A 23244-nucleotide genomic window follows, 5' to 3' on the forward strand; every position below is an offset into this window, starting at 1 on the left:
ACAGCAATTCGTATTCCTAAAGATGGAACATTCGTATTTGCATTTACAAATACGAATGTCTACACCATCGATAGGATACGACAGAAATCACCATTCAAAAGAATGGTGATTCCTGATTTACTAAGCAGCCGTATGGATAATACGGCTGCTAAGTGGTGTAAAACACCCACGCAAATACGACAGGAAAATACACCTTGCTTTCCCTGTCGTATTTGCTTTAAGCCTGCATGGATCAGTCAGATCCGTGCAGGTTTTAGTGTAGAAAAATAAAAAAAAACGGCGTGGGGTCCCCCCCACAGCCATAACCAGCACCAGGCTGACGGAGCCTGGAGCCGGTAATTAAAAATCAGGGAACCCGACAAATAGGGGTTCCCCGATTTTTAACAACCAGCCCCAGGCTCCTGCTCTGGGGCTGGTTCCCAAAATACGGGGGACAAAATGACTAGGGGTCCCCCGTATTTTAAGAACCAGCCCCAGGCAAAACCAGCCAGCAGGGTAATGCCACAGCCGGGGGGAGACTTTTTATGCAAGTCCCCCCGGCCAAAGCATTCATCCCTACCGACCAGTCAGCCTGGCCAGGGGCCCTGGGGGAGTGGGGACCCCCCCAATGAAGGCCCCCCCCCTCCAGGACTTACCTGACCAGGCTGAAGCCTGGTACTGTCCCCGATGCCCCTGGGCGGTGGGCATCGGGCTGATTCAAGTGTAAAAAAAAAGATTAAACTATTGTTTTTTACTGTGGCACTACAAGTGCCAGCAAGCCTCCTCAGCAAGCTGGGACTTGGAGAACCACAAGTCCCAGCCTGCCGGGCATTAAAGGGCCCGCTGGCACTTGTAGTTCCACAGTTAAAAAAAATAGTACAATAAACACACTGACACAATGAAAATAAAAGTTTAATACATACATTACACACATACTGATACTTACCTTTCTTGATCCCGTAGGTAGCCCTGGTCCTGATGTCCTGTGTCGTCCTCCAGGTCCATGTCGGCGGTCCGTGTCGTCCTCCAGTTCCATGTCGGCGGTTCGTGTCGTCCTCCAGGTCCATGGCGGGGTCCGAAGAAATCCATGTTGGAGCTGTGGAAGGAAATCCTTCTCACCTGGTCCTGCGCTGAAGAAGTCTTCCCTTGGTCCGACGTAATCCAGGTAATGTTCACAGCTGTCGCCGGTCCCCGCAGTCTCCGCATCGCGCTGAGGAGAGATGCTGAGATATTTCATACTCGGCGCCTCTCCTCAGGATGAATTCTATTGGCCGCCTAGCGGCCAATCAGGAGCCGACTTTCTCGGAAAGGTAAGTATCAGTATGTGTGTAATGTATGTATTAAACTTTTATTTTCATTGTGTCAGTGTGTTTATTGTACTATTTTTTTTTTCCATCAATAAATTTTTATTAGCACAAAGTTTTATAAGGGGTACAAAAGAGAAAGGGGATACTTAGGGGGGGGGGGGGGGAGAGGAGTTGACTTCATTCAGTAGTGGGAACATTATAGTAAATACAGTGAATAAGGCAAGCGTATCAAGTATAACAAAACGAGAACCTGTCGCTGCGCAGAGCGAAGTGAACATAAGACATATTACATACAGTATAACATAAAGCATCGAGATAGAACCAGCTATCAGGTGTTGGTAACTGGAAACTTGTGTCTAAGGGTAGCACTTCTGTTGACCTCCGCCTTGATCTGGCTATCGCCTCTAGAGAAAGGGGGTGGTCACTGATCAGGTTCTTGGGGCGAAGGTGAGTCTGGGTCTGGGGGTTCATTCAGACTAAACAGTAACGTCTGCCCAGGGGGGCTGTCGGTGGAAAGTCCGGCAGCTGCTCCATCCGTCATATAGCTACACCAGGAGGCCCATCTGGAGTGGGGTGAGGAGGGTTTAGACGAGTAGGGGGTAAGGCCAGTCTCCATATAATAATGATGGTTTGTTTTTAAAATGACCTGTAGGAGGGAAGGGGGGGAGGGTTGTTTCCATAGTTGGGCTAAATTTGCTCGTGCCGCAATCAAGATGTGACCGAGGACATATGTGTTCCTTGTTGGGAGATCCTGGGGGTACATATGGAGCAAAGCTATGAGTGGGTCAGGGAGAAGGGATATCTGGAGCACCGTGGAGATTAACTTAAAGACCTCTCCCCAGTATTCCCTGAGCTTGGGGCAGGACCAGAAAATGTGGTATATATTGCCCACATTCCCACACCGCCGCCAGCACATATTAGAGCATGTAGGCCAGAAGGTGTGGAGGCGATCTGGCGTTAAGTAAAGTCGATTGATTAGTTTGATGTGCATCTCCGAGTGGTTGATGCAGCGAGACATTGTGTAGGAGGTTAAAAAGATCTTACGCCACTGAGGGGCAGATAGCTGTATGCCTAAGTCTGCTTCCCATTTTCTATGGGCGGAAGTCTTAGTGAACTCAAGGGGAGTAGTCAGGGTGCCATACCAAAAGGAGATGTCCCCCCTGGAAGTCGTCAGGGTGGGTCGGGAGAGGGCTGCCTGGCAATGTGGTTCTGGGGCAGAGCGGTTGGAGAAGTGGGCACTCCACCAATGGGCCAGTTGTAGGTAGTGGTGATATTCCTGGGGGGGGAGGGAGTATGTTTCTCGTAGGGAGGCGAAGGGAAGGATTGAGTGGGCGTCCACTACGTCTCCTAAAGAATTAATCCCGCAACTTTTCCAGCGGTTCAGGTTGAGATTGGGTATCAGTTTTGCCACTGTGGTAATGGTCAGAGTATTAATAAGGGCTGTAGGGGCACTGAGGGTGGTAAGTAGTTGGTCCCACATATGGAGAGTGGCAACAGTTGCAGGGAGGAGGCCAGTTAGTGGAGGTCTTATGTGTTTTGGGATCTTAAGTAAGTCAGGGAGAGGAATTTGAGGGGAGTAGACCTGCTCAACGCACACCCACGCCACAGGTGCATCTCTTTCGAAATAGTATTTAGTCGAAGCAAGAAGGCAGGCTGCTTGATATTGGGATAGGTCAGGCAGGTCAAGTCCCCCGAATGCTTTTGGTATTGACATTTTGGAGCGGGCCATAGCTGGAGGTTTAGTTGACCAGACATACTTCATCAGAATGGAGGTAGCCAGTTGGAGGGACTTTTTAGGGAAGGTATAGGGGATGGTGCGAAATAGGTACATTAACCTGGGGAGCAGCGACATCTTAAATGCTGCCATCCGACCCATCCAGGAAACCTCAAATATTAGCCAAGACCTGGAGAGGGATGCAAGGGAGGTTAAGAGGGGGGATAGGTTGACATCAAAAACAGATCTCATGTTAGGGGGGATGTGAATACCCAGGTATTTTATAGAGTTTGCCTGCCAGTTATAATGATATGTGGCCTTCAATGTGGGGAGGGAGGTTGAGAGGTTGATCGGGAGGGCATCGGTCTTGGACGTATTGAGCTTATAATAAGATGCAGCGCTATAGGAGGCTAGTGTTGTGTGGATAAACGGGAGGGTATTGGTGGGGTCCGTCACGAAGAGCAGGACATCGTCCGCAAATAGGCTAAGTTTATGGTTGGTGGGACCTACCCGGAGACCCGGTATGTTGGGGTTATTTCGAATAGACATAGCTAATGGTTCTATGGAAAGGACAAATATTAAGGGCGAGAGGGGGCAGCCCTGCCTTGTGCCATTGGAGATTAAAAATGGGGAAGAGAGGAAGCCGTTGCTAAACACCCGGGCCGACGGGGCGCTATAAAGTGACATGATTGACGACAGAATCCGGTCCTTAAAACCGAAGCGTGATAAGACCTCTCTCATATATTGCCAGTTCAGACGATCAAATGCTTTTTCAGCATCGAGAGATAGAAGCAAGAGACCTTGCTCCTCGGATAGAGAGTCAATTAAGTTGAACACCCTCCTAGTGTTATCCGGGGCCTGTCGCCTCGGGACGAACCCCGTCTGGTCCGGGTGCACCAGCAAGGGCAGGAACTGGTTAATTCGGGACGCCATTAGTTTGGCGAAAATCTTGATGTCACTATTCAGTAAGGCTATCGGGCGGTAGTTTTGGCACAAGGCAGGGTTTTTACCGGGTTTCGGGATGGTCACTATTCGGGCTTCTAATAATTCCGGGGGAGCGTGTCCCGTAGAGGATAGTTCATTGAACAGATCCTTTAAGTAAGGAGATAGCAGTTCGCTAAAGGAGATGTAAAAGTCTGTTATAAACCCGTCGGAGCCCGGGGCTTTGTTGCGGGGGAGTGAACCAATAGTCGCCATGATTTCTAACTGTGACCAAGGGGCGTTTAGGGAGTCTAGCTGCTCTTGGGTAAGGGATGGAAAGTGTAAACTGTCTAAGAAATCGCGGATAGTGGCATTAGTGGGGTGGACTATGGAGGAGTCTAGGGAGAGGTTATATATTGTACTATTTTTTTTAACTGTGGAACTACAAGTGCCAGCGGGCCCTTTAATGCCCGGCAGGCTGGGACTTGTGGTTCTCCAAGTCCCCGCTTGCTGGCACTTGTAGTGCCACAGTAAAAAAACAATAGTTTAATCTTTTTTTTTTACACTTGAATCAGCCCGATGCCCACCGCCCAGGGGCATCGGGGACAGTACCAGGCTTCAGCCTGGTCAGGTAAGTCCTGGAGGGGGGGGACCCCTTCATTGGGGGGGTCCCCACTCCCCCAGGGCCCCTGGCCAGGCTGACTGGTCGGTAGGGATGAATGCTTTGGCCGGGGGGGACTTGCATAAAAAGTCTCCCCCCGGCTGTGGCATTACCCTGCTGGCTGGTTTTGCCTGGGGCTGGTTCTTAAAATACGGGGGACCCCTAGTCATTTTGTCCCCCGTATTTTGGGAACCAGCCCCAGAGCAGGAGCCTAGGGCTGGTTGTTAAAAATCGGGGAACCCCTATTTGTCGGGTTCCCTGATTTTTAATTACCGGCTCCAGGCTCCGTCAGCCTGGTGCTGGTTTCGGCTGTGGGGGGGACCCCACGCCGTTTTTTTTTTAATATTTATTTATTTTTCTATTTTTTTTTACACGCTGCAGCCTACACGGATCTGACTGATCCGTGCAGACTGCTAGAAAAATTCGTATTAGCGGCCTTATATATGGCCAGCTAATACGAATTGTTACACCATCGGAGGGTTACAAAGCAGTCGTATCTGACTGCTTTGTAATTTCCCCTCCGGAACACGACTTTGCATACGACTAAAACAGTCGTATGCAGCCGTAGGGGAAATACCAATACCAAAAAATAGGTTTTTCATATTGGTAAATTTCCCCCAAAATGGCTAAAGCCTCCTTTTCCACAATGGCATACCTTTTTTCATGCTCATTGAGTTTCCTACTCAAATAGATGATAGGGTGTTCATCCCCATCTCTGGTTTGGGACAACACAGCCCCTATCCCTACCTCTGAGGCATCTGTCTGTACAAAAAATTATTTTGAAAAATCTGGCGTTATCAGTACAGGTTGTGAACACAAAGCCACTTTTAACGCTTGAAACGCTTTTTCTGCATCAGGGTTCCATTTCACTGTATTTGACTGCTTCCCCTTGGTTAGGTCTGACAACGGCACTGCTGTGGCTGCAAAATTAGGAATAAATCGTCTGTAATACCCAGTTATTCCCAAAAAAGCCCTTACTTGTTTTTTATTCACTGGCCGAGGCCAGTTTTGAATAGCATCGATTTTATTTAATTGGGGCTTAATCAGACCTCTACCAATGGTGAAGCCCAAGTACTTAACCTCCTCCATTGCAAGGCAGCTCTTCTTTGGGTTAGCAGTAAACCCTGCTTCTCTGATTGAGGGGTGAATTTATGAAGCTTGGAGAAGTGTTATCTATCCCCATAAAGAACGTTATGAGCAAGGTGATAATGGTTCAGCCAATCAGCTCTTACCTGTCAATTTACATATTGTAGCTGATTGGCTGAACCATTATCACCTTGCTCATAACGTTCTTTATGGGGATAGATAACACTTCTCCAAGCTTCATAAATTCACCCCTGAGTCCAGTACTGCTTGTACTTTAACCAAATGAGACCCCCAGTCCATACTGTGAATTACCACATCATCCAAATATGCAGCTGCATATTTTCTATGAGGCCTCAAAATTTTATCCATCGTCCGTTGAAAGGTTGCTGGAGCCCCATGCAACCCAAAAGGTAACATCTTATACTGAAACAGCCTCTCTGGAACCGAAAAGGCTGTTTTTTCTTTTGCGCTATCAGTTAGGGGTATCTGCCAGTAACCTTTAGTCAGGTCCAATGTGGTGAGAAACCTGGCTGTTCCCAGCCTTTCTATAAGCTCATCCACACGGGGCATGGGGTATGAGTCAAATTTGGACACCTCATTTAATTTACGAAAATCATTACAAAAGCGTATGCTACTATCTGGCATCGGGATGAGAACTATAGGACTGGACCACTCACTGTTGGATTCCTCTATGACTCCTAGGCCCTTATTCTGGTTGGTGCGGTAATATTCGCGTGCGTTCGTGCCGCCGATGTTTTGTGTCTGCGCATGTGCAGAGGCGTCTCTGCGCATGTGCGAGCGGGACGCACGGCCACATTCCGCATGAAATGTGTACACTACGAACAGGGGGTGGAGAGGGGTGTGAAGGGCTGTTTGGGCTCATTACCATATGTTTACACCCCGCGTTTCATGGGCGTTCCCATGCAAACGCTGGGCGGTAATGCGGCTGTGACGCACGTGTAGGGGGCGGACATATGACATTGCCGGATGTCAGCTGCCCGCCCAGATCCCTGCTTTTGCACGGAGAAATGCCCGTGTGGTCTGAGGTTGCGGGAGCTGGCGGACCACTCGGCCCTGCATTCGATGTTCTGCGACCAGCAAATGATGGGGGAGGTTCCCTGAGATGGAGGAGGTGTATTCATGAGAAATACACGTGCGGTCCGTTCGGACAGCTTCTTACCGCATACGGACGGAGTTGGCGATCCGTATGGAAGGCGGGGTTTAGGACGCACGGTGCTGGCCGCATATTCGGATCCGGCCGCACCGATCAGAATAAGGGCCCTAGTTCTAACATGTTTTTAACTTCTTTAGAGACAGCTTCTCTCTGAGCTTCAGGAATCCTATATGGCTTTAAATGAACCCTGACCCCTGGTTCAGTGACAATGTCATGTTTTATTATGGACGTTTGGCCAGGCAGCTCTGAAAATATCTCCCTATTTCGGTTGAGAAATTCTTTAACCTGATTGTTCTGACAAAAATTTTTTAAAGTGTGAGTTTTTAGAAAGGGGGGATTCCCCGACCATAACATCCATAGGAGTTTGTGTGATAGAACATATATTGTTTCACATAACAGTATCACACGAGGACAGAGGTCTCTGTTGTTTCTTTGTCTTTTCATATCCGAGAACAAAACATCGCCCATTGATCCCAACGGTCCTACGGACCCATAAACAGGGAAGTATTACGTGTTAACATAGCGCAATTGTTTGGTGGAGGGCATCCATACTGCTTTTACTTCTTCTGATTGGAGGTGTTGTGTTTCCTCCAAGAACTCATCGATATCTGCTGCTATTTAGCGCAATAGGAATCCCACCTATCCCCTTCTTTAGGCACGGGAACTAGTGGGCTCCTGAAATGAGGTCTAGGGGCATGATACTGGCATTCAGGACAGGAAGAACAATATTCAGACACTTCTTTATACACCCCTGGCCAAAAGAACCTTTGTAAAACTCTTTCAGTGGTCTTTTCTGCCCCTAAATGTCCTGCTGTAACATGACTATGGGCTAAATCTAGTACCGTTCTCCTATAAGGTTGGGGAACTACCAGCTGATCCACCACTTCCTCACCCTTTTTGACAACGTGGTACAAAAGCTCATTACAAATAGCCATGTGGGGATAAGAAATCTTGGCACCTGGTACCACGGGTTCCCCATTAACAACCTTAAGATTTTTCTCTAGCCTTCAATAAAGTAGGGTCCTTTAACTGTTCAGACATAAACAAATCCTTCTTTACCTCCAGATCGGGCACTACTACCTCTCCGTTTCCAGCAAGAGGGTCCTCATTGGACTCTCCATCTGTCCCCTCCCCAGCCAAACTAGCAAAAGGTAAAGGGTCAGAAGGTTCAAAGGACCCACATACATCCACAAAATCATTGGCATTAACTACTGGCTCTTCACTTCTCCCATCTGTGGCTAAACGTGATTCCCACAGCTTCCAAAAATGAGGAACATCCCTCCCTATTATGGCCTCATGCACCAGAGAGGGGACCAGTCCTACTTTCACAATTGCTGACCCACAACAAGTTTCTATATGTAATTCAGCAGTGGCATAATGTTGGGTATCCCCATGTATACAAGTAACCCCAATAGGTATTTGCTGGACCTTTAAGGGATTCACTAATCCAGCTTTCACAAGGGTAACCAAACTTCCTGAGTCCAGCAAAGCTTTTACCCGGTTACCCTCTAAGAACACATCACACATTTGTCTTTCGAGTTTAGGAGAAGGCACCACAGTACAAGCTAATCTAGCAAAGAAAGACATTCTGCGATTTTCAAAGGCAGCATCACATTGCATGGGTTCCTGCGTAACTGGGCAATTAGCAATAACATGACCTGGCATACCACACCTGAAACATTTAATCACACGATTATCAACCCGTTTGGGCAGCATAGACCTTTCTAGTCCCATTGGCCTGTCTCCAGGGCCACTGTTTACAGTCTCTCCAGCCTTGCGCTCTCTTAACCGCCCAGCAACATTTTCCCATGGAACAGTCTTACCAGTCTTCACTGAAGGGCGCTGTCAGGGATCTGTGGGGTGCTGGGTGGTCATCAGTAACTCCTCTGCCGCCAGATACCTCTCTACCATGTCCACTAACCGGTCAGCAGTATCCGGATTTCCATGGCTCACCCACTTGCGCAGGACCACAGGCAAGGATCTCAAATAGCGGTCCATGACGACTCTTTCCACCATCTGGGGACCAGTTAATGTCTCTGGCTGTAACCATTTTTTGGTTAGCTGAATAAGGTGCGAGGAGGCTTCTCCAGGGCATATACCCAGCGGTGCACCCGTTGGGCTCTTATGGACAGTGTGACTCCCAGGCGGGTTAGGATCTCAGTTTTTAACTTGTCATAGTCCCGAGCATCTGCAGGGATTAAATCAACGTATGCTTTTTGGGGCTCACCCGAGAGAAAAGGTGCTAGCAGACTGGCCCATTGTGCTTCAGGCCAGTTCTCACGCTCAGCAGTCCTTTCAAACGTGGTCAGATAGGCCTCCACATCATCGCATGCGCGATCGCACGCAGCTGCTCCCACGGTCCTGTGTGCGGCTGCTCAAGTGATCCCCAGCAGGTAGCGCAGGAGCAGGGCCAGCGCTCCCACTCAGCAGAGGATTGCAGTGAAGCAATCCTGTTCTGCATCTCCCCTGCTGCTATGTGTTCCGAGTCTTAACTCTGTGACGGCCGGGGCAGCAGCAGCCAACATGACCAACCAGACAGGCAGCGGCAGCTAGAAGAGCCCTCTCACACCCCTTTGACAGCACCAGGATTTGAGAGCACAGTGGGTCCCGAAAATGGGCGGAGCTACACGGACTAGAGGGGCGTGACTTAACGCCACAAAGGGGGCGGGGCTACATAGAAGCAGTCTGCACTGCAGATATGTATTCCAGTTCCACAGGGTCAGCGTACTTGGGTAAGTGGAGGCAGAAACAGTGAGTGATTACTGTGTATGTGTGTGTGGGGGGCCATTATGTATAGTAGCAGTGTACTGGGGGCATTATACAGTAGGTGTAAGCAGGGTTTCTACTGGGGGAACCAAAACAGAAATGTGGGGCGCTCTTAGGTATCGGGATGATAAAAAGGATTAATCAACACAATTATTAAAAAGTATCACAAATTTATTACACAATATTGCATGAAAAACACATACCAAATGGTACTAAATAACTCTAGGAAAATAAAAATAAAAATAAAAATAGAAAATAAAAATAAAAATGAAGAAAATAATAAATAAAAAATAAATATAAAAAAAGAAATGAAACAAAAGGAATTGCAAATTAAATAATAAGTTTAAGATTGAATTTTGCAATTAGTAGATATCAGCACATCCAACTGTTTAAGGTGCAAATGTTAGCTCAGCGTAATCCACCAGTGTGGATTTGATCTCCTTTACCCTATAATAGGGTCTGGCAGGTAGATATATATGAATCTACTGAATGCAGTTCCTTGTAAAGGTTTAAGAGTCCAGTTGTTTGACTGAGACCGGTTTTATATTTATATCACTAGTGTGCACACTCAATAATTTTCAAACATAGCTTTGCAAAGCAATAGTACAGTTGAAGCGAGATTGGGAGCAAGGACTTCTGTTTTTTAGTTGTTGCGTAATGAAACAGTGTCCGTCCTGTCCCTTTCAAGCTCTTACCAGTGGTTGATCTGCTGGCGTATTTTTTCTTCAGTTTGCGCTGAGTGGAAAACTCAACACTGCAGTGCCCGCTCTCTCCGTCCTCCACTTCGGTTTTAAAATGAGTATCACCGGTCAGCTGGTAGTGATAACTGACGGTGACTGCTTTCTCCTGCCTCCTTCTACGCTTGAAGAATCACATGGCGCTCTGCCACAGCGTCCGTGGACAGTGGTGCAATTGGCGGCTTGGAGGGTATGTCAGCAGTCGACTCAGCGTCTGCTTCGGCTTTAAATTGAGTATCGCCGGTCAGCTGGTAGTAATGTCTGACGGTGACCGCTTTCTCCTGCCTCTTTCTCCGCTTGGAGAATCACACGGCGCTCTGCCACAGCGTCCGTGGACAATGATGTAATCGGCGGCTTGGAGGAGATGTCAGCAGTCGGCTCAGCGTCAAGCAGGTGCTGTGGAGATGAGAGCGCCTTTCCTGGGTAATACTGGGGGAACGCGTTTCGCCGCGCACTGGGCGGCTTTGGTTGACAAAGCCGCCCAGTGCGCGGCGAAACGCGTTCCCCCAGTATTACCCAGGAAAGGCGCTCTCATCTCCACAGCACCTGCTTGACGCTGAGCCGACTGCTGACATCTCCTCCAAGCCGCCGATTACATCATTGTCCACGGACGCTGTGGCAGAGCGCCGTGTGATTCTCCAAGCGGAGAAAGAGGCAGGAGAAAGCGGTCACCGTCAGACATTACTACCAGCTGACCGGCGATACTCAATTTAAAGCCGAAGCAGATGCTGAGTCGACTGCTGACATACCCTCCAAGCCGCCGATTGCACCACTGTCCACGGACGCTGTGGCAGAGCGCCATGTGATTCTTCAAGCGTAGAAGGAGGCAGGAGAAAGCAGTCACCGTCAGTTATCACTACCAGCTGACCGGTGATACTCATTTTAAAACCGAAGTGGAGGACGGAGAGAGCGGGCACTGCAGTGTTGAGTTTTCCACTCAGCGCAAACTGAAGAAAAAATACGCCAGCAGATCAACCACTGGTAAGAGCTTGAAAGGGACAGGACGGACACTGTTTCATTACGCAACAACTAAAAAACAGAAGTCCTTGCTCCCAATCTCGCTTCAACTGTACTATTGCTTTGCAAAGCTATGTTTGAAAATTATTGAGTGTGCACACTAGTGATATAAATATAAAACCGGTCTCAGTCAAACAACTGGACTCTTAAACCTTTACAAGGAACTGCATTCAGTAGATTCATATATATCTACCTGCCAGACCCTATTATAGGGTAAAGGAGATCAAATCCACACTGGTGGATTACGCTGAGCTAACATTTGCACCTTAAACAGTTGGATGTGCTGATATCTACTAATTGCAAAGTTCAATCTTAAACTTATTATTTAATTTGCAATTCCTTTTGTTTCATTTCTTTTTTTATATTTATTTTTTATTTATTATTTTCTTCATTTTTATTTTTATTTTCTATTTTTATTTTTATTTTTATTTTTATTTTCCTAGAGTTATTCAGTACCATTTGGTATGTGTTTTTCATGCAATATTGTGTAATAAATTTGTGATACTTTTTAATAATTGTGTTGATTAATCCTTTTTATCATCCCGATACCTAAGAGCGCCCCACATTTCTGTTTTGGTTTCTGCAATTTTGGAGGTTGGCAACCCTCCTACGTGGTGGCTGCTGGGCATCGAGTTGCATCATAGTCATTCCCAGCGCCTAAGGCAAATTTCTCTTTCTACTGGGGGCATTGCACGTGTAAATGGTGCTGCTACTGGAGGCTGGCATTATGGAGCCTGGTACTGTGGGCATTATCCATGGAAGCAGCTCTACTACTGTGGACAATATGCATGTAAGCGCTGCTGCTACTGCAGGCATTATGTGTAAGTGGTGCTTCTACTGAGGGCATTATACGTATAGAGTCACCGGAACTCAGTAAGTGACAGTGGCATAACTACTGAAGATGCAGGGGGTGCAGCTGCTGTGGGGCCCTGGCTGCCTCCTGGGGCCCGCCGCTCCCCCTGCACACAGTCACATAGAAAGTGTTTCGCCGACAGGAACTAGGTATACGGTGGGTCGATGGCCGGCTCCGATCTGCTCCCTCCTCCTGGTTACCGGCCGTGCCACCTGGATTTAACAGAACGGAGGGCTTAACAGCACAGTGCAGAGCAGCGCTTGTTTATGACGCCGCTGCACTGGCCTTTCCAAGCTGCAGCCAGAGATGGTGCTGCACTGGCTGTTGACACTACTAGCGGCCAGGCCAGACTAGAGGAACGTGGAAGAAGCCACGAGCACTCAACTTCAAGTGGCAGGCCTGTAGCTGCACTCCCTTCTCATTTTTAGACACCGGTCCGACTCCCTGGGATGTAGTGACACAGTCGCCTGGCTGAGGTACATTCATTCTGTCTTTGAAATAGCAGCATAATGAGCTGGGGCACAAATATGATAAAATTTGGGGCATATGATGCTTTTTAAGAGGCATTGTGGGGTGTATAATGTAATTATGGGGCACGGTGGGTAAATAGTGTAATTTGGGGGCAAGGAATTTGGCATGGTGTCGTGTGTTTTGTGAATTGGCACAGAATTAGTGTAATGTGAACACAATTTTATGGGGCCCACAGAGTTCTAGTTACTTCCCTGGTAAGTGCGTTGGGTTGTCGCCAAGTCAGAGAGGCGCTCCCTTCTGTCGACTATCCCCTGCTGGATCCCCGCCTTCCGATGCCTGCCGTTTAAAATAAGCAAATAAATCAGAAGCTGGGATAAGCGGGCAGGTAGCTGCACTTCAGGGTCTTAGAGTCTCTACAGACAGAGACCCTGCGCCAACTCAAAAAATGTCTGCCACCATAGAGGAGACAGACGCTATAGTTCTTCCTGCACCTCTAGCATCTGTAAGGGATAAATCGCTACCCAGAAGTGCAGATTCCAGAAGCACTCGCATGACGAGTGGACAATGAGCAGGTTATCCCACCTGGACAACAAGCTTGTAATCCCTGTGGCAATGAGCAACCCCCCAGGTGGCAAGGAGAATCTAACCCCCTGGCAAGGAGAATGTAACTCCTGCCAACTATCACTTATGTGACATATTATGTAATGGGTATTACAGTGTGTGGCATAATGTGTATTAGGCAATATGGCATGTGGTATAGTATGTAATGGACCTTATGGTGTGTGGCATACTGTGTAATGGGTATTACGGTGTGCTGCATAATGTGTAATAGGCATTATGGTGTGTGACTATGTGTAATAGGCATTACGGTGTGTGACAATGTTTAATAGACGTTATGGTGTGTGACAATGTGTAATAGGCATTACAGTGTTCATCTTTCTGTGCAGTGTGTTTAAAGGGCTCTTTATTGCGCAGTGTGCCTAAGGAGCGCTAGCTGGCGCAATGCGTAAGTGACATTACTATGTGGTATAATGTGAAAAACAGACACTGTGGGGGACATTTACCAAAATGGATTCGTAGAAAAAAGGTGTATTCGTAGGGAGAAATACACCTTTTTTTTACGAATTTGTATTTTCGGGATTTCCAATCCCAAAAATACAACAATTCGTATTCCTAAAGATGGAACATTCGTATTTGTATTTACAAATACGAATGTCTACACCATCGATAGGATACAACAGAAATCACCATTCAAAAGAATGGTGGTTTCTGATTTACTAAGCAGCCGTACTGATAAACTGATAATACGGCTGCTTAGTGGTGTAAAACAGGCATGCAAATACGACAGGAAAATAGAACACCATTTTCCTGTTCTATTTGCTTTAAGCCTGCACGGATCAGTCAGATCCATGCAGGCTTCAGTGTAAAAAAATAGAAAAATTAAATAAAAAAAATAAAAAACCGGCGTGGGGTCCCCCCCACAGCCGAAACCAGCACCAGGCTGAAGGAGCCGGGGCCGGTAATTAAAAATCAGGGAACCCGACAAATAGGGGTTCCCTGATTTTTAGCAACCAGCCCCAGGCTCCTGCTCTGGGGCTGGTTCCCAAAATACAGGGGACAAAATGACTAGGGGTCCCCCATATTTTAAGAACCAGCCCCAGGCAAAACCAGCCAGCAGGGTAATGCCACAGCCGGGGGGAGACTTTTTATGCAAGTCCCCCCGGCCAAAGCATTAACCCTACCGACCAGTCAGCCTGGCCAGGGGCCCTGGGGGAGTGGTGACCCCCCCAATAAAGGGCCCCCCCCCCTCCAGGACTTACCTGACCAGGCTGAAGCCTGGTGCTGTCCTCGATGCCCCTGGGCGGTGGGCATCGAGCTGATAGTGGTGTAAAAAATAGAACAAACTATTGTTTTTTACTGTGGCACTACAAGTGCCAGCAAGCCTCCCCAGCAAGCTGGGACTTGGAGAACCACAAGTCCCAGCCTGCTGGGCATTAAAGGGCCCGCTGGGTCTTGTAGTGCCACAGTAAAAAAAATAGTTAAATAAAACACACTGACACCCATTTTAAATAAAAGTTTAATACACACATTACACACATACTGATACTTACCTATCTTGATCCCGTTGGTAGGTCGCTGGCTCCGGTGTCGGCGGCTCCGTGTCGGCGGCTCCGGTGTCGGCGTCCTGTCCGAGGATAATCCATGTTGGACCTGTGGAAGGAAATTCTACTCACCCAGGTCCTCCATGGATGGTCTTCTTTCTTCATCTGTCGACATCCAGGTCTTCTGGCAGCTGCTGACGACTTCCAGCAGCTGCCGGCATCTCCCGCGACGCTCCCCGGCTTTCAGAGCTGGAGAGATCCTTCCTCTTCGGCGTCTGGGCTCAGAATGAATTCTGGCCAATCAGGAGCCGCCTAGCCGCCTAGCGACCAATCAGGACCAATCGTTTTTTTTTTTTTTTAATTATTTATTTAATTTTTTTTTTACACCTTGCAGCCTGCACGGATCTGACTTATCCGTGCAGACTGCCTACAAATAATTTGTATTAGCAGCCGTATATACGGCTGCTAATACGAATTCCTACGACATCGGAGGGTTACAAAGCAGTCGTATCTGACTGCTTTGTAAATCCCCCTCCGGAACACGACTTTGCATACGACTCAAACAGTCGTATGCAGTCGTAGGGGAAATACTAATACGAAAAACTCGTTTTTTCATATTAGTAAATTCCCCCCTGTGTGGTGTGAATTGGTACTATTATGTGGCCACGCCACATCCCTATGAAGCCACGTCCTAAATTTTTCGCACTGCCCCTGTTTTTAGTGTGTGCGTGGGGGCACATTTTTTGTTAAGGCACTGCTGCTACCGGGCACATTATGTGCATAAAAAATACTACTGCTATTTACCTTATACACCCTTTTATGGGAAAGCGTAATTTTATAGTTTGCAGGGGGGCGCCATACACCCTAGCACCGGCCCTGCGCAGGAGTTTGTCGCGCGCTGGGGATCAAAAGCAGGATGGGCGACAAAGCATAATAAAACACTGGGCAGTCTGTCACCCTTCTGCTATCCTCATCCCTCATAGCAGCAGCAACCTGCCAGCCGTCCACAGCCATGCACTGGAAGAGCCAGCCAGGCATGGGCAGAACATGGAGCAGCTCTACAGCTAGCCAGCCAGGTACAGTATGTAATATGTGCTGGCAATGGGTATGATATGTTAATGTGTGCTGGGAGGGGTGTGTGTCATGTTAATATGTGGAGGGGAGGGGGGTGACATGTAAATGTGTGTTGGGGAGGGGAAGGGGACATGTAAATTTGTGTTTCTACTGCAGCGGTGGGGAACCTCCGGCCCGCGGGTCGTATACGGCCCCCGCAGCCGGACTGTCCTGCACGCCCACCCGCCCTGCGGCTGCGGAGGGAGTCAAGTACAGGGGAAATCTCGCGAGAACTACCGACCTCTCGCGAGATTTCCACTATACTTGACTCCCTGCACAGCCGTCGGACCACACAGACGGACAATTTTTTTTTTTTTTTTAATGGCCCGCGAGGCATTTTTCTCCTATACAAACGGCCCTTGTCCCCAAAAAGGTTCCCCACCCCTGTTCTATTGGCTGGCGACCCATCGTGAGGTTTCAAACAGCTGCGGGCCCACTCTAAAGACAGCCGGGCAGCCCACCGCTTCTGCCCGGCTGTCACACTGTTTCACTGCAGCCACTTTAGACAGCCAGGCAACACAACCCTCTCTGCCCGGCTGTCAGACTGCTTCACCCTGGCTAATAGCATGTAAACCCCCTTGGCAACAAGTACTAAACCTCCTTGGAATGAGCATGTGGGTAAGTGGCACTTATGTGCCATAATATGTAATGGGCATCTCAGTGTGTGGCATATGTATAATGAAGCATCACGGTGTGCGGCATATGTATAATGGGCATTACGGTGTGTGGCATATGTATAATGGGCAACACAGTGTGTAGCATATGTCTAATGGGCAACACGGTGTGTGGCATATGTCCAATGGCATCACGGTGTGTGGCATATGTATAGTGGGCATTACGGTGTGGCATATGTATAATGGGCATCACAGTGTGCGGCATATGTATAATGGGCATTACGGTGTGTGGCATATGTATAATGGGCATCACGGTGTGTGGCATATGTATAATGGGCATCACTGTCTCCCCTCCCTGCATCCTCCACCACTTTGTGACTCCCCTCCCTGCATCCTCTGCCATCTGCATTCCCCCTCCTACCCTGCATCCTGTGCCACCATGCCCCCCTCACACTCTGCGTCCTGTGCCACCCTGTGTAACTCTTCCCTCCCTTCGTTCTCAGCCACCCTGCATCACCCCTCCCAGCATTCTACGCCACCCTCCGATCCCCCCTCCCTCCCTGCATCCTCTTCCACCCTGCCACTCTACTATCACCCCTCGTCACCCCCTACTCACCCTTCATTACCAACCCCTCTCACCCTGCACCAACCCCCTCTCACCCTGTATCTTCTCATTCCGTTGCATAATGTGAAGTTTCGCTTTTTTTTTTTTACGCATTCTGTGTGGCATTTTGTGAATTTTGGATCATTCCATGTGTCATAACGTGAATATTGGCTCATACTGTGTGGCATAAGGTGTACAGGTTTTTCGATAGAAAAAAGGGCCCTCTTGTTATGGTGCACAATGTGTTCAAGGGAGGTGGCCCATACTCAGTGTCCCACGTTGGGGGGGGGGGGATGACGACGACAGTTGGGAGACCCCCTGTCTCTATCTCCCCAGCCCCACAAGCTGCAGAATAGACGCTGTACGCATGCGCCTATTCTGCAGCCTGAGGGGCTAGGGACATAGCCAGCAGCTCAGAGAGCCACTAGCCATGCACCCACAGCGGCAAAAATTGGGCGTGACCTCGTTGAAATAGTCCACACCCCCATATTGGTAGGCCACGCCCACCCAAAAAATCAGTCATGCATGCGGCGTGCAGCAACATCCCCCCCCAGGGCTGCCTCAAGATATTTCCCGGGCTGCTTTTAATTCCCAATCCGCCCCTGCCAGGACATATATAAAATCCTCAGGCAATTCTCAGCAACTTCACACTGGGCTGTATCTGCATAAACCACTGTTTTCTGCAGGGCTCACACAGCTGCGGCTCTCACTTATGGAGTGCTCGCACTCTCCACCAAGTTATAACACTGTAGGGGAATTTGGATGCCTTTTCCTGGGGTAGAAGGCAGCCAAAAGCAGCTGAGTAATCACACCAGTCCAGTCTTTGTGGTACAACTGGCCGCAACCAGTTTTATTTCAGCAGAAAACAAAATAAACATAAAAAGAAAATACCTTGCCTGTCCGGCACTAACTATACACAGGATGCTCCTAACTGTCACTAAAGAAAAATCAACACTGGGGACTCACTTGTAAAAGGCAGGTTTGCTTCTCACACAGAGGGTGACATTTATTAGAGATCGATGGTGGTTTTTTGGCGATTTTTATTGCAAAAACGGCCGTTTTTTCATTTTTTTTTCCCAAATCGATTTTTTAATGGGTGGCGATTTGTGGCATAAATCGCACTTTTTGCCGCGAAATCGCGCTTTTTGCCGCGAAATCGCACTTTCTAAAAGTGCAATTTTTTTTAACTCCGGAATTCGCATCCAGATGTTTTTCCCATTGAAAAAGATACAATTCGCATTTTTAATGAGATGCGAATTTGGAAATCGCCCAAAAAAATGGTCTCAATTTCCAAAAAAAAATAGACCTGATCCTGACTGGCGGTTTGGTCAGAAACATGGCGATTTTGTCAGAACCATGCACAGATCATTGTGATCTGTGTATGGTTCTTTGGTAAAATATGTGTAAAAGTTAAAAAAAAAATGGCGTGAGGTCCCCCCTCCTGTACATAACCAGCCCCGGGCTCATTGAGCCGGACCTGGTTCCAAAAATACGGGGGACAAAAAGCGTAGGGGTCCCCCGTATTTCTGAAACCAGCCCCGGACTCTTGGACCGGTCCTGGTTCCAAAAATACGGGGGACAAAAAATCTGGGGGTCCCCCGTATTTTGCTGCTTTACCACCCAGCAAAAGTAGTGATGATCGTCCAGGCTTGATGCATGTTACACAACATAGCCCTGTCCCAACCTGCCTATGTGGAGGAGGAACATGCGTGCAGGAAGCCCAACCTACCACACCTCGGGTAGTGAGGGGTACGCAGAGGGGGAATCTGGTGCGTACAGAAATCATCAGGCGTTACTTTTCTGGTAAGCACATGTGCCCTGTATTCCAACATGTACCTTTGCTGTAAGTGTACTCATAAACAAATTATGTAGCCATACCATCTGTTTCCACCCACATTTAGCCTAATACACAGAGTCCAACTGATGCAGCTGGTGGTGCTCACCTATCCCTTGCTGTAATCAACCTTGTAAGTACATTTGTAACATGTATGAATTAATTTTGCTCGAAAACATGGCTCACCTGGTGTTGTGGAACTACACGTGCCAGCATGCCCTGACACACTATAACCATTACAGTCCAAACAATGAGTGCCAGAGCTTGCTGGAATATGTAGTTCCACAACCTTTGACGGGCCAGAAGTTACCCAACACTACTTTTCAGCAATCCCATTGCCATATACCATTACACTATGTCATATTTCACACAACAATTGCTTTAAAAATAATAAACCGACAAAATGGTATGCGTTTAGACATTTTTACTGCAGTATAGTATGTTATAAACAACCTGCATTTTTGTCACTCAAACATTCGAACTGTCGGGGGATGTAACAAGATGTTAGATATTAGATGCAAATTAAAAATGTATAAAAATTATGAATTATTTTCTCCCACCATCAGGCCACCCTAAACCACTTCTTGAAGCTGCACCCAGGCCACCCCGGGTCCTAATACTCCGACGGGGTGGGGAAGTGGGGGAGCCACTTACTGGGGTACTAGATACACTACTCAGTGTAGATGCTGCTGCACCTATGACATTGCCTTCCATCTGCTGAATTTGTGCCTGCATACCTATTAAGGCATTGGTCTGCGCTGTACATGATTGGCTTAGTGCAGCTATACTTTGCGCAACGCTGCCAATATGGCTATTCTGTTCCCTAACAGCAGAAGTAAGATCTGCAAAACGGGTGTCAATGCTATTAGCAATGCGCACATGAGTGCCTACACCAACCCGTACTCCTTGAAATTTTTCTTAGTTGAAGAAAAGTGTGACGCATGTACCCCTGGATGTTCCCTATTTGCAGGCTTTGGGAGGCCATAAATTCAATTTGTTTCTCCTTGAAATTTACCAAGGAGTTAGCTACTTGTGCAGCAGAAGCTGCTGTATGGGGTGTGTTTGTGGGTGGGGGTGGTGGGTTGGGAGTCACCCAACTTGGGGGAAGATCACTCTGTGATGAGGTCTGTATTTCCTCCTCAGCCGCAAAGGTCTCCACGGGTTTGAGAATGATGTCCATTTCGTCCAACATCATCATAGAGAATTCTGTTGGTTTTGTTCCTAGTTGTACAGTACCTGTGGATACAGATGAAGAGGTAAGTACTGATGCATATATAGGCCATTCTCTCTTCAGTACTGTTTTTGAAAGGGCTTGAGATGCTGGACGCACATACCTAGGGGTATTATGTACTTACACATGTACCCCGACACTGCATGTAACATTGACATTAATAATAAGTGAGATGGCTAGGTCAGATTACATTCATTTCCGTTGCAATGTAGCAGCAGGAGATGAATGTAGTGTGAGATATTGTTGATGTGACATGGGTGTGTACTGTATGTGTAATGGCCTGTTTTTTGTTCCTTTACCTGCTTCCACAGATTCTGCTCCAACGGGCCTTCTTTTCTGTGATGTGTGAGCACTTCGGGACAGACAATCTGTGAAAGGAAAGATGGGCAGCCATTACCTACCTTGCAATGGATAAGCATTTATGGCAAAAATGCATTGAAATGACATTACTGGACAATACTTCCTTTGGTTAAGGCAGTGGTTCCCAAACTGTGTGCCGTGGCTCCCTGGGGTGCCTTGGGACACTTCCAGGGGTGCCTTGGGTTGGTCATCCAGGACCAATTCAAATGATTCATGATCAATTATTTATGGCCAAAACCAGTGCTGGTGGCTGCCAATCATAAAATATGTACAAACAGAAGCAAATCCTGCCCTTTACCACATAATGGAACCGAAGAAACACATACAAACACAATCTACTGTATTTTTGGGGGGCCTAGGGGTGCCCTGGAAAAATTCTGATACTCAAAGGGTGCCGCGATTCAAAAAAGATTGGGAACCCCTGGGTTAAGGACTACATTATTTAGTCCCCACATTATTTGACATATGTTTTACACCTGAATTTTTTGTTAGATTATTATTAAACAATTTGACACATTACAACTGGTGGATAATCTGTATGTAGGCATGGCAGCTAAACCACCAGTACACCAATGTGTTTTTGCCCACATACATGTTAAGCTGCTAGAAAGAATGTTACAGTGTTGATCAATATCAGCAGTTGTGGAACTACAAGGCCCAGCATTATGACCAATTTGAAAGTAGGAGCAGGCAATTTTTTTGCCTGACCTTGCTGGGCTATGTAGTTCCACAGCAGCACTTTACTTAGCATAACAATACAAGTGAACATTACAGTTTGAAAACATTGCCATGTATGTTTAAGATTGCATGTGGTCACACTTACCAGCTCTGGATGGCGTCGGCGGCCTATCGGTATCCGCGACGTGCATGCCAGGCAGGACCTCAGGGGGTATGATTCGCTTTAACTTGACCTCATAGGATGTGTAGCAGACAGCGGTGGGGCTTCCTCCGCCAGTCTTGGTGGCCTCCTCCAACTCCATTTTACTTTTGAGCTGTCTCTTGATATCGTTGAACCTCTTCTTGACATTTCTGACCAGGCGCTTGTGCTGGCTTACAGCGTTCACCGCCTGGGTGATGTCCTTCCACATAGCCCTTTTCCGCTGTGCAGTGGTCTTGTGGTGACTTTTCCCCAGTAACCGGTCAAACACGGGTATGATAGCCTGGACAAGCGCAGCATTTTTCCCGTATGAGAATCTGACCTTTCGGCCACTTTTTGTGCGGCCAGCTTCTACCTCCTCATTTTCTACTCCAGCCATGTACCCCTCCTCCTCCATGCCAGTGTCTTCCTCCTCCTCACCTCCATCTTCCTCCACCTCTGACATGTGGCCCTCCTGCAGCTGCCCTGGGGTACAGAATAGGTCCTGGGTATAGGATGGGGATGCCAGCGGATCCTCCACCTCCTCCTGCTGGGGCTGGTCCACCAGGGCCTGGTCTGGGGCTGGCCTTGCTGTGGCCATGCTGCCTGCCACACTGCTGCCACTCCCTGTAATGGAGGACGACCTCAGCAGTCCTCTGCTGCCTCTCCCACTTGGCTGGCTGCTGCCACTGCTCCCTCTGCCACTGCTCCCTCTGCCACTCCTCACTCTGCCACTCCTCACTCTGCCACCAACACCTCTTCCTCTGCTCACACTGCCACTGCTCCTCTCCATGCTCCTTACTTCCTATCAAAGAGTAAAATGGCGCCAGTGCCCCTTTATATAGGGGGTGTGATGCATAATGGAGGGGACAGAGGTGGGCCAATAGGTTAGGGGGTTCTTAGTCATGCGAAGACAGTCTTCTAAATCGCACTCCGGTTGGTCCAAAACTCGCACATGACCGCCGGACGAAATCACAGTTTTTGGTGTTATAAAATCGCACCACTTCGCCGCAAATCGCACTACATCGCACTTTTCAGCCTCCAAATCGCATCCCATTAAATATGCGAATTATTAACAAAAAATGCGAATTAAAAAAGTGCGCAGAGCGGCGATGTGGAGCGAGATAAAAAAATGCGCATTTATCTCATCCCATAGAATGTCACCCATAGGGTTGCATTTCTGTCATTTAATATTTGCGGCTATTTCGAGGGTTAGCCGTAAATATCGCCTGAATGTATCAGGAGGGAAATGCAGCTGTAATCTCCGATCCCACCGCCACCGGCCGCATCCTCTATAGGTTAATATGTATCAACATCGGACAGCTTCGCTTCGGGTCCCTGGGCTACCACCATTCTGAGATGGCGGTAGCGCATTGTAGTCTATGAGCTACAGTGGGGGGTCAGCGCTGACAGCCCGACTGAGCACATCATTGTGGGGAGAGAGGGCCGCGCAGGGTCCATCAGCAGGGGAACACCCGGCTACTAATGTGTGTCACGATGAAAACGGTGGGCGTTCCACTGAGAACGGGGACGAGCGGCTGATGTCAGTGCCCCCCCCCCCCCCCCCCTGTCGAAGATAAAATCTTGATTTCTCTCCCATTTGGCCGCATGCAAAGGGTTGTGTTCACATACATCCCCTCACATGTTACTGACGGGATTTGGGGGGGGGGTGTTTTCCGCCAGGGGTCTTTCCGGGCTCTCTAAGCAGCAAACAACTGGTTCTTAGCATGCCCATTATATATACATACATGCACACATACATATATACATACTGTGGCCGAGACAGCATCTCTCCACATGTAAGTCATGTGGAGGATCCAGACCAGGTTTGGGAGCAGTAACAG

General features: G+C 48.1%; 1 long non-coding RNA gene across 1 annotated transcript; it reads left to right on the forward strand.

The window, feature by feature from the left end:
- Positions 1–943: 943 nt before the first annotated feature.
- Positions 944–21143, forward strand: LOC146062439 (uncharacterized). The gene is made up of 3 exons (XR_014471317.1): positions 944–1144; positions 20097–20209; positions 20496–21143. It is a non-coding gene; the product is annotated as an uncharacterized LOC146062439 (long non-coding RNA).
- The last annotated feature ends 2101 nt before the right edge of the window (positions 21144–23244 follow it).

The sequence above is a fragment of the Crinia signifera genome, chromosome 3 (assembly GCF_055691185.1).
Source record: "Crinia signifera chromosome 3, ASM5569118v1, whole genome shotgun sequence".
NCBI classification, from domain to species: Eukaryota; Metazoa; Chordata; class Amphibia; order Anura; family Myobatrachidae; genus Crinia; species Crinia signifera.